This window comes from Entelurus aequoreus, linkage group LG19, assembly GCF_033978785.1.
Source record: "Entelurus aequoreus isolate RoL-2023_Sb linkage group LG19, RoL_Eaeq_v1.1, whole genome shotgun sequence".
NCBI classification, from domain to species: domain Eukaryota; kingdom Metazoa; phylum Chordata; class Actinopteri; order Syngnathiformes; family Syngnathidae; genus Entelurus; species Entelurus aequoreus.
Genome location: NC_084749.1, coordinates 24,266,319 through 24,281,192, shown reverse-complemented (window position 1 = coordinate 24,281,192; position 14,874 = coordinate 24,266,319). Strand labels below are relative to the sequence as shown.

At 40.6% G+C, this 14,874-nt stretch overlaps 1 long non-coding RNA gene across 1 annotated transcript; it reads left to right on the top strand.

Moving 5' to 3' along the window:
- The first annotated feature begins 9,663 nt into the window (after positions 1-9,663).
- On the top strand, positions 9,664-13,607 carry LOC133634882 (uncharacterized). The gene is made up of 4 exons (XR_009821986.1): positions 9,664-12,920; positions 12,992-13,060; positions 13,148-13,263; positions 13,379-13,607. It is a non-coding gene; the product is annotated as an uncharacterized LOC133634882 (long non-coding RNA).
- Positions 13,608-14,874: the final 1,267 nt, after the last annotated feature.

Sequence of the window (14,874 nt, the reverse complement as noted above, 5' to 3'; positions counted from 1 at the left end):
ATAGTTCAGGTAATAGCTGTGAGTCATTGTTGAGAGAATGTCCTTGCGTGTATGTTGAGCTGTTGAGGTTTGGCATGTGTGTATTTGTCTTCGGGGTGCAATTAAAAACCAGTTCTTCAGAAATGTTGTTTTGACAGATATCAATAGCACAGGGATCACCAGGCAGAGGGGGTTCCCTCCATTGCCAGAACAAAACAAAGTTTCTATTCCTTCTAAATTTAGATTATGTGATTGTATTTCAACCAAGCATCAACTAAGATGAGTGAATCATATGTGTATTATTCATAAAGGTTTGGATACAAGGTAAGAAGTACATGTTTGTGCGTGGCCTTCATGATGCAAGCGTTAGTCTTATTGTTTTTTGTCAGACATGCTAGCGTTCTGAATACATTTCGCAAAAACAACTCAAAACCTACAATTATAGTTGTGACTTCAAGCCACATCCTTTTTTGTTTGTGCTGAGACTCTCTTTAAAAGCAGTTTTGCTTGATAAATGGAGTGTGATTAAAACTGAATGATGGTCCTTTCCCAAAACACATATTCCTTGGAGTTTCAACAATGGGCATTGTTTGATTGTCTGATTTATTGTTTATTGGTCTGATTTTTTTGTTTTGGACATGCTAAACAAGTTACATTATACAAAACCCAAAACTAGTGAAGTTGGCACATTGTGTAAATGGTCAATAAAAACAGAATACGATGATTTGCAAATCCTTTTCAACCTATATTCGATTGAATACACTGCAAAGACAAGATACTTAACATTAGAACTGAAAAACATTGTTATTTTTTGCAAATATTAACTCATTTGGAATTTGATGCCTGCAACACGTTTCAAAAAAGCTGGCACAAGTGGCAAAAAAGACTGAGAAAGTTGAGGAATAAGTTGAGGTGAACAGGCTAATTGGGAATAGGTAGGTGCCATGATTGGGTATAAAAATATCTTCCAGAAAATGCTCAGTCATTCACAAACAAGGATGGGGTGAGGGTCACCACTTTGTGAACAAATGTGTGAGCAAATTGTCGAACTGTTTAAGAACAACATTTCTCAACGAGCTATTGCAAGGAATATAAGGATTTCACCATATACTGTCCGTAATATCATCAAAAGGTTCACAGAATCTGGAGAAATCACTGCACGTAAGCGATGATATTACGGACCCTCGATCCCTCATGCGGTACTGCATCAAAAACCGACATCAGTGTGTAAAGGATATCACCATATGGGCTCAGGAACACTTCAGAAAACCACTGTCAGTAACTACAGTTGGTCGCTACATATGTAAATGCACGTTAAAACTCTACTATGCAAAGCGAAAGCCATTTATCAACGACACCCAGAAACGCCGCCGGCTACGCGGCATTTATAGCACTGTCAAACGTGCTATATTTCTGCTCGCAGGCGCGCAACTGCCTGCTAAAGAAAGCCAAAAGTTGCCAAGAGCCACCCACCCACTGCTCATGCACTGCATCTACAGCATAGTCTGACACGTCCGTGGTGATTGCAATAGGAGCATCAGGGTAGCGTTAGCTAGGGCAGACTTGACCCCCACAAAAGCACTGTGCCGCGCGTCAGACCAGTCTACCATGTGCTTGGGAGCAGCCCTTATAAGCGCATCATACAGCGGCCACATGAGGTCAGCTGCCTGGGTGATGAAACGATGGTAAAAATTTACCATGCCAAGGAACTTCTGAAGAGCCTTAACCGTGAGCGGGCGGGGGAAGTTTGCGATGGCAGCAACCTTCGCTGGAAGGGGAACTGCTCTGCACTTCGTGATGCGATGTCCGAGGAAGTCGATAACAGACAACCCGAACTTGCACTTAGCTGGGTTAACAATGAGCCCGTGTTGGCTAAGGCGCTGAAAAAGGGTCCTGAGGTGGGTAACATGCTCGGCCTGAGAGGTGCACGCTACAAGGATGTCATCCAAGTAGACAAACAGAAACGGCAAGTCACGTAAAACAGGGTCTATCAACCGCTGGAAAGTCTGTGCGGCGCATTAAGGCCAAAAGGCATACGTAAAAATTTGAACATTCCAAATGCGGTGATGACCGCTGTCTTTGGGATATCAGAGGGATGGACCGGCACCTGATGGTAGCCCTGGACGAGATCTACCTTAGAAAACAAAGTTTTACCAGCCAGGTTGGCGGAAAAATCTTGTATGTGGGGGGACTGGATAACGGTCCGGGGTAGTCGCATCGTTGAGTGGTTGGTATGGTCGCCAACCACCCCCAGGCTTCTCCACCATACCCACGGGCTGTCTGAGCGGCGAATGATCCCGAGGCGTTCCATGGTCTTGAATTCAGCTCTAGCGATGGAGAGCTTTGCAGGGTCCAGGCGCCGGGCTCGTGCGTGCCTGTGGTGGCAATGTGGTGTTCCACACCATGCTTGGCGGTAGATGAGGAGAATGTGGGCTGCGCTAGGGTGGGGAACTCAGCGAGGAGGCGAAGAAAAACGTCCGCGGTGGGTAGCATGCTGGAAAGCCTGATGGAGTCCGTCGCGCTGAGACTGCACTTGTACGAGCAAAACGTAATCGCGTTCACCAAGCGCCTGTTTTTTTACATCCACAAGAAGCCCGAAACCACAGAGAAAATCTGCACCGATGAGCGGTACCGTCACTTTTGCAGTCACAAAGTTCCAACTGAAATGCTGTCCACCAAAACACAGCTCCACGTAACATATACCTTAAGTGCAGATAGGGCTGCCATTGGCCGCTTCCATGGGGGGGCTATGGGACTCAGACAGCATGTCCAACCTTGATGCTGGCAGGACGCTCCTCTGCGCGCCCGTGTCACACAGGAACCGTCGTCCAGAGAGGGAGTCCTGGATAAATAGCAGTCTACCAGTACTGCCGACGCTCATGGACACTGCTGAGCGCCGGCCCTGGCGTTTCCCGGCTGCGGTCCACTGAAACTGCACGGGGGACGGCACCGCCTGGCTTTGGTCCCGAACTTTGCATGGAAAAAACATAGTCCGGAATCCGGTTGCCGCCTGGGGGGGCGCAGCAGCAGCGTCAGCAGCAGCAGCAGTGAGAGTGGAAGTATCCGCCATGGGTCTTTCTGCCCCAGCCGGAAAGAATGCAGCCACAACATAAGTCGGTTGGGAGGCTAAAAATAACTTATCAGCTTCAGCAGCTAGTTCGCAGCAGTCCAAAATTGCCGTGTTGGCTAAAGCAGCCAGAACCTGAGAAGGCAGGAGTCTCAGGAAAAGCTGCACGAAGAGGAAATCAGGCCTGTGCTCACCTAAGAGGTCTAGCATTTTGTCCATAAGTTCAGAGGGCTTGCAATCCCTAAGCCCCTGCAACGAAAAAAGGCGGCTCGCGTCGGAAAGTTCAAATGTCTTTAAGAGGTGAGCCTTCAACGTGACGTACTTGTTCCTCTCCGGTGGGTGTGTGAGGACGCTAACCACTCTGGTCGCCGTCGCGCTACCGAGGGAGGAAACGACGTAATAAAACTTAGTGTCGTCCTCGGTGATACCACGCAGGGCGAACTGTGCCTCGGCCTGGGCAAACCATGCAGTCGCGGAAGATTCCAAGAACTCGGGCAGCTTCAGAGACACCGCATTCGGCGTCATGGTCGATAATATTCACTGAATCCGTTCAGTGAAGCGCCGGGGTCACCAGTGTTGCGCTTGTAGCGTGAAAGCAAGACAACTTGAAGTATCTTTGACACACAAAAACGTGTGTGTCATTTATTCATCAAAGCAAGAATGAATGACCGCTTACATCACACACTCAAAAATGGCGGGAACAACAAACCCCCACCTTTGGGAGAATCTCCTTAAAGGGGCCGCTCCGAATTACCGGCTCTTAACTGCATATATGAATGCTAAACAAGAACAACATTGTTATGTGCACAATCGAACAATACAGTGAATAATGATGACAAAGTCAAGTAACAGGTGTGGTGAATTATGTCCTTAAATCAACCGCTGCAGTGTTCATATAATCAGCATCAATTCTGCACAGTCATGAGTATGGAGACCAAAAATAGATTGTGCTCCTTATTCTGCTTACTTAACAGAAGCAATCCACTTTGCACAAGTTTAGCAGATCAGCTTTGTGTGCTCTATCAAGTTTGCGTGTGTTTTAGTACACACAAACCTTCAGTAGATCCGGCGAGGCCTGCAAGCTATCGCCAACTAAAGGACCCATAATTACAGATATGACACTACTATCTAGTGAAATATACTAACTGATCAAAAAATTACAAATAAAAACCTTGGACGACTGCCGACAAGTGCTGGCAAGACAAGCCAACTATCGCAAACCTCCGAACTTCATAGTCTTTAAAACCATCAAGAAAATGGACATATAAAAGGCAACAAATGCAGAGGAGAAAGACATGGAAAAGAGCCAAGGAAACAGACAGAAAACAAAAATTTATAATGATGTTTTGGATATGGTAGATTTCAGTGACGTGCGGTGAGGTTCATGGCTGGTGAGGCACTGACTTCATCACAGTCAGATTTACAAACATATGAACCCTAAAGAGTATCTTATTCACCATTTGATTGGCAGCAGTTAACGGGTTATGTTTAAAAGCTCATACCAGCATTCTTCCCTGCTTGGCACTCAGCATCAAGGGTTGGAATTGGGGGTTAAATCACCAAAAATTATTCCTGGGCGCAGCGCCGCTGCTGCCCACTGCTCCCCTCACCTCCCAGGGGGTGATCAAGGGGATGGGTCAAATGCAGAGGACAAATTTCATTACACCTAGTGTGAATGTGACAATCATTGGTACTTTAACTTAACTTTAACTTTACACATACAAACTGTAGCACACAAAAAAGCACATTTAATAAAAAAACTTTATTATGGTCTTACCTTTACTTATTAATGAAGTCCATGCGCCGCTGTTGTGCTGTTGTTAATCATGCACCCCCGCCGTAGAATGCATCCCCTGACGGGAGTGTTATATCAACTAAAGCCCACACTTAAACTTTCCACGTGCAAGATTGAATCTATTTAAAAAAGTTATTTAATAAGAAGCCAAAAAGTGCAAAAACAATTATGTTCGTGTTGGAGGAGTTGTGAATGAATGAAATATGAAATCCGTGCTGCAGTCTGCAGGTGTACCTAATGTTGTGGCCCTGCAGTCATTCACAACTCCTCCAACACGAACGTTTTTGCACTTTTTGGCTTCTTATTAAATAACTTTTTTAAATAGATTCAATCTTGCACATGGAAAGTTTAAATGTGGGCTTTAGTTGTAATAACACTCCCGTCAGGGGGTGCATTCTACGGCGGGGGTGCATTCTCTACCACCAGGAGGCGGGATTACTGCGAGCCTCAGCCAGTGCGTCTTCGCAGCCATTTCATGATTGCTCAGCACAGGAAATACTTACACACATACAGTTGTTGACAAAATACACTGTACATTATATACCTCAGCTAACTAAACTATGGAAATGTATAATATAGTTCATATAGCAATACGGTCTCACTGCACAGCAGGCCAGCAGTTAGCCGAGTCCGCAATCCATGTTGAGGCACAACGCAGTGACGTGGCTGCTGATCACTGCACCGTCTCTTCTCAGTATTTGAACGGCAAATGTGAAAATTCAGTGATTTTGAATAAAAATAATCTAAAACTGGTGAAGTTAAGTGGAAAATAACTTTATAGTCTAATCACTGGATACATATAACAATTTAATTATTTTGTTTTCTTTTTACATTTTTTTTCTTTCCATGATGGCTCGTGAGGCCCCGCCTCACCTGCCTCCCCTGACTGCACGTCACTGGTAGATTTGGACATTACGTTTCTATCAAAAAACCTTAAGGAAGTGAGGGATGATGCTGCATTGATCTTTAAACAAAAAAGATGGGTTGGAAAAGAAAGTGAAGGTCTTGAAGAAGCAAAATGATGAAAAGGATCAAATTATATCACAAATAATGTGGAAGGGTCTGATGTATGAACAATGTGATTGTCTCCAGAATACATCTATGCCTACTGTAATGTCAAACAGTTGATAGCAGAGGAGAACAAAACTCTGCTGCTTCAACAGAGCAACAAGTGGCAACATATTTGCAATCCAATGAGGTGGATGTGGATGTCAACATGGACATTCTGATGGCTGGTAGAATGTAACACCACACCTGTCATCATCATGAAGTTCACCAACAAAAAAACAAGGTAAAAAAAATGGTGTCTATCTGACAAAACGCAATGCTTGTATTGCATTAAAATAAAATCTCTGAAATTCTGGACAGAAAAGACGAATGTTTAGAAAGGGGATCAAGGGAGGCCAGCTATGGCAAAGATGAAAAACATCCCTGAACGAGGGGTCAGCAATGCTGATGACAGATACAGGCACTTTTGGTTTCAGGTGCCACCCTTAAAGATTAACGGGGCACCTCACCAAGGGTAATTCCATCCTAATGTGACAGGTAGAGGGTGCTAGAACAGGTAGCCCTTTAGGGCCCTGGGGAGGCTATAAATAAGAGAGGAAGCTCTGCGGCCTTTCCTTTGCCCCAAAGCCTGACTTTGAGTGTTTGGTGAGCAGACCTGCTAGCTACTGGGTAGGTGCTGATTTTGGTTTTATGAGTTTTGTTTGATGTTGGCAACCACTACATTTTAATAATAATGCACATGCCCCTTTTATAGTGTGAACCATAAACCCAATACCCTGGTAGAAGTGTGGAGTTGTGTGCACATACACTGCCTGCCTGATATTGTGGTAGGTGTAGCTTTTAGAATGACCTTTGTTGGGTTACTCCATTTTAATTATTCCGTTTTACTAGTATGTGCACCCCTTTCACAGTGTGTTTGAGCTTTTAAGCTCTGGTTGTAGCTCTGAAGTGCACTGTGTGATTGGTTACCAGTAGTAGCGGTTTCAGGTATGGGGAACATGTCATTTGAATTGTATACATGGTTGCTGCATTCAAGTCCATCTGGCTCATTCAAACTTTTACTACCCCTGTAACTTTCAGTTACCCGGTCAGTCTCTCCAGTCTCCAGTATTAGCTGGCAGGCCTGGTTTTAAAAGGTATTGAACTTTATTTTGATAATGTGTGTATATTTAGATTATGTTTTAGTGTACATTATTGATGTATTTGTTGAATTGTATTGCTTTTTGCTAATGTCTTGATACCTGCCCACGGGGAGGAGCACACTATTTATCACTGTTTTTCCCACTGTAAACTTGTGTCAATGTAAAGATATGTTTTATTTATTTATTTGGGCCACATGCAATGGTGTGAGGGTTGTATGCGTACAGGCTTAGCCTAAGTCAGATTGTTTGCATATTTCATTTATGGTTTGTTTTATTTGAATTCATTATACCTTTACCTATCGTTTGATTATTTGGTTTTACACTATTAGTTTGTGTGCCGTGGACTTGCAGTGGATTGCATGCCCCCTATTGGCCTTAAGCCTTTTGACTAGGCCCTACCATCAGTAACCCTTTTCGGCCTAGCCGAGGGGTTACTCAAGAATGGACAATAAAGGTGAAGGTAAAAGAGTGAGTGTCCTGACCAGATATGTAGATTCCTAGAATGATTGTTGTAAAATGTTCTTTATCACATTGTTTACTTTCACACATCTATTAAAGATTTGATTCATGTATGATGGCTCAGGTGTGATTCACTGCAGTAGTCCGGGGGTCAACAACCCGCGGCTCTAGAGCCGCATTTGGCTCTTTAGCGCCGCCCTAGTGGCTCACTGGACCTCTTTCAGAGATGTGTGAAAATGGAAAAAGATGAAGAAAAAAAAAAAAGTTTTGTTTTAATATAGTTTCTGTAGGAGGACAAACATGACACAAATCTTCCTAATTGTTAAAAATCCCACTGTTTATGTTATACATGCTTCACTGATGAGTATTTGGCAAGCACCGTTTTGTCCTACTAATTTCAGTGATCCTTGAACTCATCATAGTTTGTTTACATGTACAACTTTCTCCGATTCTGCCACAGAAAGACGTGTTTAATGCCACTCCTTCTTTGTCTCATTTTGTCCACCAAACGTTGCATGCTGTGTGTGAATGCACAAAGGTGAGCTTTGTTGATTGTATTGGTTTGCTGGAGTGCTTATCAGGCATATTTGGTCAATCCATGACTGCAAGCTAATCAATGCTAACATGCTATTTAGGCTAGCTGTATGTACATATTGTATATATGTATGTATAGTATGTATGTATGTATGTATGTGTGTATATATGTATGCGTGTATGTATATTAGGGCTGCAACAACTAATCGATTAAATCGATTAATAAAATAGTTGCCGATTAATTTAGTCATTGATTCGTTGGATCTATGCTATGTGCATACGCAGAGGCTTTTTTATTTTTTTATTTTTTAATAAACCTTTATCTATAACTGCAACATGTACAAACAGCTGAGAAACAATAATCAAAACAAGTATGGTGCCAGTATGCTGTTTTTTTTCTTCAATAAAATACTGGATAGGATAGAAATGTAGTTTGTCTCTTTTATCCGATTATTAATCGATTAATCGAAGTAATAATCGACAGATTAATCGATTATCAAATTAATCGTTATTTGCAGCCCTAATGTATATATGTATATATGCATGTATGTATACATGTATATATATACATGTATATATGTATGTGTATATATATATATATATATATATATATATATATATATATATATATATATATATACATGTATTTATGTATTTATATGTACATCTATGTATATATACATGTGTATATATGTACATATATGTATATGTATATGTGTACATATACTGTATGTATATGTATATATATATATGTGTACATATATGTATATATATATGTGTACATATATGTATATATGTATACATATATGTATACATATATGTATGTATGTATACATATATGTATGTATGTATACATATATGTATGTATGTATATATGTGTACATATATGTATATGTATTTATAGGTGTACATATCGCGCACTAATTGAATGAAAGAGCGCACACTTTTCACGCGCAAGGATGTCACGTTAACTATGGGAAAATGCATTTTAGACTGATTGGCTAGGAGACACTGAGAGTAACAAGCGGTACAAAATTAATAAGAAAGGACGGATTTTAAAAATGTATTTGTTTTAATATTTTTTTTGTGCTATTTTCTGCAAATTACATTAATATCAATTTGAAAAATAATGTTTTAATTTTTTTCTTTTATCTTGGGACTTCTCTTGGGCCGGAGTTTGGACGCTGGCGGGCTGGATGAGGCCCGCGGGCCGTAGTTTGGGGACCACTGTGCAGGTTTGGACGATCTCATAAAGGTTGTGGATTGGAGAGTATTACCATAAACTTTGTCTTGGCCACATAACTACAGGTTATAAACATGCTGGTTACGCGTCATGATTATTTCACAAATAAATGTTTATCTCTTTTACATTGAGCAAGTAACAGCATATGTGAGTATACATGCAGCCTTTGCTTAAGTGTTTGTGTGCCCGTGCAGGCCTGCTATACGTAGCATGAGAAACTTAGCAGGGGTTTGACCCTTTCTGGTCTGCAGAGAAAGGGAGGGGGTATTAGAAGTGGGGGTATTGGTCAAGCTGTCACAACAACCTTCATTATGGAAATAAAAACAAGGTCATTTTCTTCTGAGAGCCATTGAGGTGTCTAAATAAAGCCATGTTTTTATTTACTGCCATTAATTGTTCCATCACCTTGTTGTGCCTTTAAATCTTCACACATTTGATATTTTAACTTTTTTAAGACTTTATTGAATAAAAAGCGAGTCAACATGCTATATAACATTACAAAAGCCATGGTAATTGTGACACACATCTATTAATTAATTAATTGATTAAATAATCCTATTTCATCTTTTAATGTCAATGCAGTGCTGACTGTGTTGTCACGGTGCTAAAGACACATTCCCATGTCTTGGTCGTATGCAGTTAAGAAAATGACTTTAAAAAAGTAATTATTTCCAGTTACTTGAATTACTAACATAATTATTCTCTAATTATCTAATTAATTACAAGGGAACGTAATTCATGCGTTACTTTTTCTTTAATTTTGAGTGTGTACCTGTAAAAGTCGGTGTATGTTGCCAAGTGAAGCATGAATGGAATGTACTGAATGTTTTCACTCTGGGTATTATAGGATTATTATTGTTGATGATTGTCACTTTATTTAATGTTCATTATTTCCTCATAGTACCTACTCAGTGGCCTAGTGCTTAGAGTGTCTGCCCTGAGATCGGTAGGTTGTGAGTTCAAACCCCGGCCGAGTCATACCAAAGACTATAAAAATGGGACCCATTACCTCCCTGCTTGGCACTCAGAATCAAGGGTTGGAATTGGGGGTTAAATCACCAAAAATGATTCCCGGGCGCAGCACCGCTGCTGCCCACTGCTCCCCTCACCTCCCAGGAGGTGATCAAGGGGATGGGTCAAATGCAGAGGACAAATTTCACCACACCTAGTGTGTGTGTGACAATCATTGGTACTTTAACTTTAAATTATTAGTATTGGCATGCGCGCTGGTGTGTGTGTGTGTTCTGGCAATGCTTACTTATTGGGGACATCGCTCTGTTTACAAAGTCACTTTAGGGGACCTTTGACGTTATGGGGACAAAAAAACAGGTCTCCTAAAGGGAAACCTTTTTGAATAATAGTCAGATCGATTCTGAAGATGCCTAAGTGATTTTTAAGCCCCTTAATCGGGCTGCAGCTGGTACTGCACTGGCTGGTCCTTCATTGATTACTTTAACAATTAACACCTGGCGCGCCACACAGAGGCAGCGTGAGCGCAGGAGTTCTACATTTCGGACGTCGAGACACGGAAGCAAGTCGTTTAACCTAAAAGGTAAGAACATATTTCTTATAAATGGAGGTTATTGACTATCATTTGTAAAAGATTAATGTGTTTATGACCAAGTTAAGCCAACAAATTAGCAGCGAAGCAAACCTTTTCCAACGGGTGCATTTAATTAAGAACATGAGCCTTGCTCAAAAAAAAGCTTGTGAATCACTTTGTGTTTTTGATTTTTTGGCATTTGGACTGGTTTATAGTCATAGTAGCTCTAATTTCATGCTAATTGGTTGTCTATAAGGACTTTTAAGAAGTTATATGTATAGTTATGATGGGCATTGGAGATTAAGGACATTTTAAAAACCTCACATTGATTTTGTTTCACACATTTTAGATGAAAGACATATGTACAGTAGACCACATGGACTTGGACATAAACAGCATAACACCTGATGTAACTGTAACATAGGAATACTGCTCAAGTCAGGAAACAATTCACAATGTAGTTGTTCGCCCTCCCATTACAAAACATGGAAAAAGAGTTTACAACAAAAGACATTATTTTTGTATTGCAGTAAGCCTTATGCCAAGCTGGCACAACTTCTAAAAAGTGCACACAAAAACAAATTGGAAGTAGCCACAGCTCTTAGCTTTCCAACGAGTTCCATGGAGAGAAGGAAGCAGCTAAAGATTATTCGTAATAAAGGGAACTACGCTCACAATGCTGCTATTATGGAGTTAGGGAAGGGTGAACTAGTGCCATTCAAACGACCACCTAATGAAGCTAAAGGAAATGATGTCATGCACTGTGCACATTGCCAATGACTGTTTACCAGAAAGGTACTGTGGAGACACATGCGAAGTTGCCCACTCAAACCTTCATCAGTCACCCGAACACCAGGAAAGAACCGTGTCCAGTCTCTCTGCATATATACTGGGCCTGTGCCTTCAAGTGTATCCAAACAACTGTGGGGAGTTATAAGTGTCATTATTCCTGATCCAATCACAGAAATAATAAAAAATGACCATTTCATCACAGATGTTGGGCAGCACCTGTTGAACAAAAGTGGTATGTCAGCAAAAAATCAACAATGTGTCAGAGAGAAGATGCGGGAATTAGGAAGACTGATTCATAATGCCAGGAGAGTAACTACCTTGAAAAAAATGGAGGATTTTGTGAATCCTAAGAACTACTTGGAGATGGTCAAAGCTGTCAAATGTACTTGTGGCTATGATAGTGACACTAACAAATTCTGCATTCCATCACTGGCAACTAAACTTTGGAATTCCCTGGTTAAAGTCAGCAAACTTTTGAAAGCACAAGGTTTGATAAACAAAAATGAAGATTTGGTCAGGAATGCCACTCAGTTCCAAGATGTCCATCGTGAGAAGTGGAACGAGTTGATCTCTGCAACAGCCCTGAGGAATATAGCCGAAGAAAAATGGAATGTACCACAACTTATGCCCTTCACTGAGGATGTTCAAAAAATGCATCAGTTTCTCAGTCAAATGCATGATGAGTGCAGCAGTGCGCTATCTGAAAATTCTTCCACAAAGGCCTGGTCACACCTGACAAAAGTATGTTTGACACAGATCATCCTTTTTAACAGACAAAGAGAAGGAGAGGTAGCAGCCCCTGTTTTTTTTGTCAAGAGACACAACTGATCCTCCCGAGGATGTTGATTGGGCTCTCTCTGAAGTGGGGAAAAAACTCTGCAGACATTTTTCAAGGGTTGTCATCAGGGGAAAACGAGGCAGAACTGTTCCTATTCTCTTGACTCCAAAAATTGTGTGTGCATTAGAACTTCTCATCAAGTACAGGGAAACGTGTGGGGTTCTCAAAGACAACACTTACCTGTTTGCAAGACCCACAGCGATGACACATTTCGGAGGTTCTGACTGCATACGAGACTATGCAAAAACATGTCATGCAAAGTGTCCTGTTTCCCTTACATCCACGAAACTATGAAAACATGCTGCCACCCTTTCAACTGTGCTAAACATGACAAAACACAGAGATGGACCAGCTGGCCAACTTTCTTGGCCATGATATTAGAATCCATCGTGAGTTCTATAGACTTCCGGAAAAGACATTGCAGCTGGCAAAAATCAGCAAAGTTTTGATGGCACTCGAGCAAGGTCGATTATCTGAGTTCCATGGAAAAACTTGGATGAAATCACAATTGGTCCAAATGGTAAGTTGTCATCTTTGTTGTTTGTTTGGTTTGAACTCAATTATAAGCTTAACATGTTATGTGTTCCACAGATTGTGTTGTGCAAACTGAAGAGGAACATATCACCGGAGAGGAAGGACACTATCCATGTCCTGACAATGGTAAGTTAATACTCATTTTTCTAGTTTATTAAAGGTGCCCTATGGTAAACATGACACTGAATGTTTATTACATTTAAACCACAACAGAGGTGGCATTACCAACCCCTGATGATGAACACATCCCGCCACCCGAGAGACTGACAACACCTTTAAAAGCATGGATGCATCATCACGACATTGTGCAGTGAGACATTCTTCCAATGGTATGTTGTCATCAATTATAAGCTTAAGAAATTGAAAGAGTAAATGAAACGAAATTTCTAGGTATAATGATTGATGATAAATTGAACTGGAAATATTTTGTATGGTCACTTGCAGGTAAAGCTGCCCAGAAAAGGCGACCCTGGACACAGAAAGAGGTGAAGGCTGTCGAGAAGCACATAAAGCGATTCATCCCTTCTGGTATTGTACCAGGAAAGAGTGACTGTTTAAAATGTTTGAGGGACGAACCGGAAGCTCTCCAAAACCGGAAATGGCAAGCATTAAAGTTCTATGTGTACAACCGCATTACGGCCTACAAAAGGAGATTGCAGCTAAAATAGTAGATTACGAGATAATCAGCAAGACTGGTGAAGTGAAACAGTTTTGTTTTTTTAATGTTATTTATGTTCAATGTTGTTCAAAATAAAAAGTAAAAATTAAAGTTTAAATGAGTTTTCTTGAAAAGTGAAACATGTGTTATCCTGGCATTAATAGTACTATAATTCTGTATGGTATCCATCCTTAGTTTAAACCAGGGGTCACCAACCTTTTTTAAACCAAGGGCTACTTCTTGGGTACTGATTAATGCGAAGGGCTACCAGTTAGATACACACTTAAATAAATTGCCAGAAGTAGCCATTTTGCTCAATTTACCTTTAACTCTGTTATTATTAATAATTAATGATATTTATCTTTGTGGAAACACTGATCATCTTAATGATTTCTCACAATAAATATATATAGAAACAGATAAATATCAATATGCAACACTTTATTTTTATATTTTCTCTAAGTGCACATTTTTCAAATTGAACATTTTCAAATGATCACTTCTAAGACAGTCTTGTGAAATCACAATATCCCATTTTAACTAGCTAGCCACTAATATTTTTTAACAAATCATGAATTACTTTGCACCATGTTTGTACAAATAATAACTCATGTAAAATACAAAAGTAAACTCAAATTTTTAAATCATGTCACACTTTGAACTGGACACCAAATCTGTTATCTGTTTCTTTGTCAGTTAGTGGGAAGCCTGGCATTGCATGCTGTTAACTAGTGTGTTGTACTCTGGTGTGTGACTTGACACTGCAACTCTGAGTGAGTCTTGCAGATGTGCTTCAGTGAGGCGTGTTCTGTGTTTGTTCTTGATGAAGTTCATGTCAGAAAAGGCTGATTCACAAAGATAAGATTTTTCCTCATTGTTTGCGGAACCTTCTTAATCTTTTGGACATATTTTCACAGCAATCTGGCCTTAAGCTTAATTATGATAAATGTAAAATGTTAAGGATCGGAAATCTAAAGGGAACGTCCTTTCGAATGGAATGCAAAGTGCCTGTTTTGTGGACAGATGGACCAGTTAACATACTTGGTGTTGTTGTCCCAGAAAATCTGGAAGATTTAGGCTCAGTAAATTATGATAATCGACTAAGAAAGCTGGACAAAATTATGCAATTATGGAAAGGGAAATCCCTAACCTTGTATGGTAAAATGTCTATTGCCAACTCGTTAATTATTCCTCAATTTATTTAATTGTTTTTGTCATTACCAGCTCCATCACAAAACTTTTTTAAGATTTATGAGCGGAGGGTCTTCGATTTTGTCTGGAA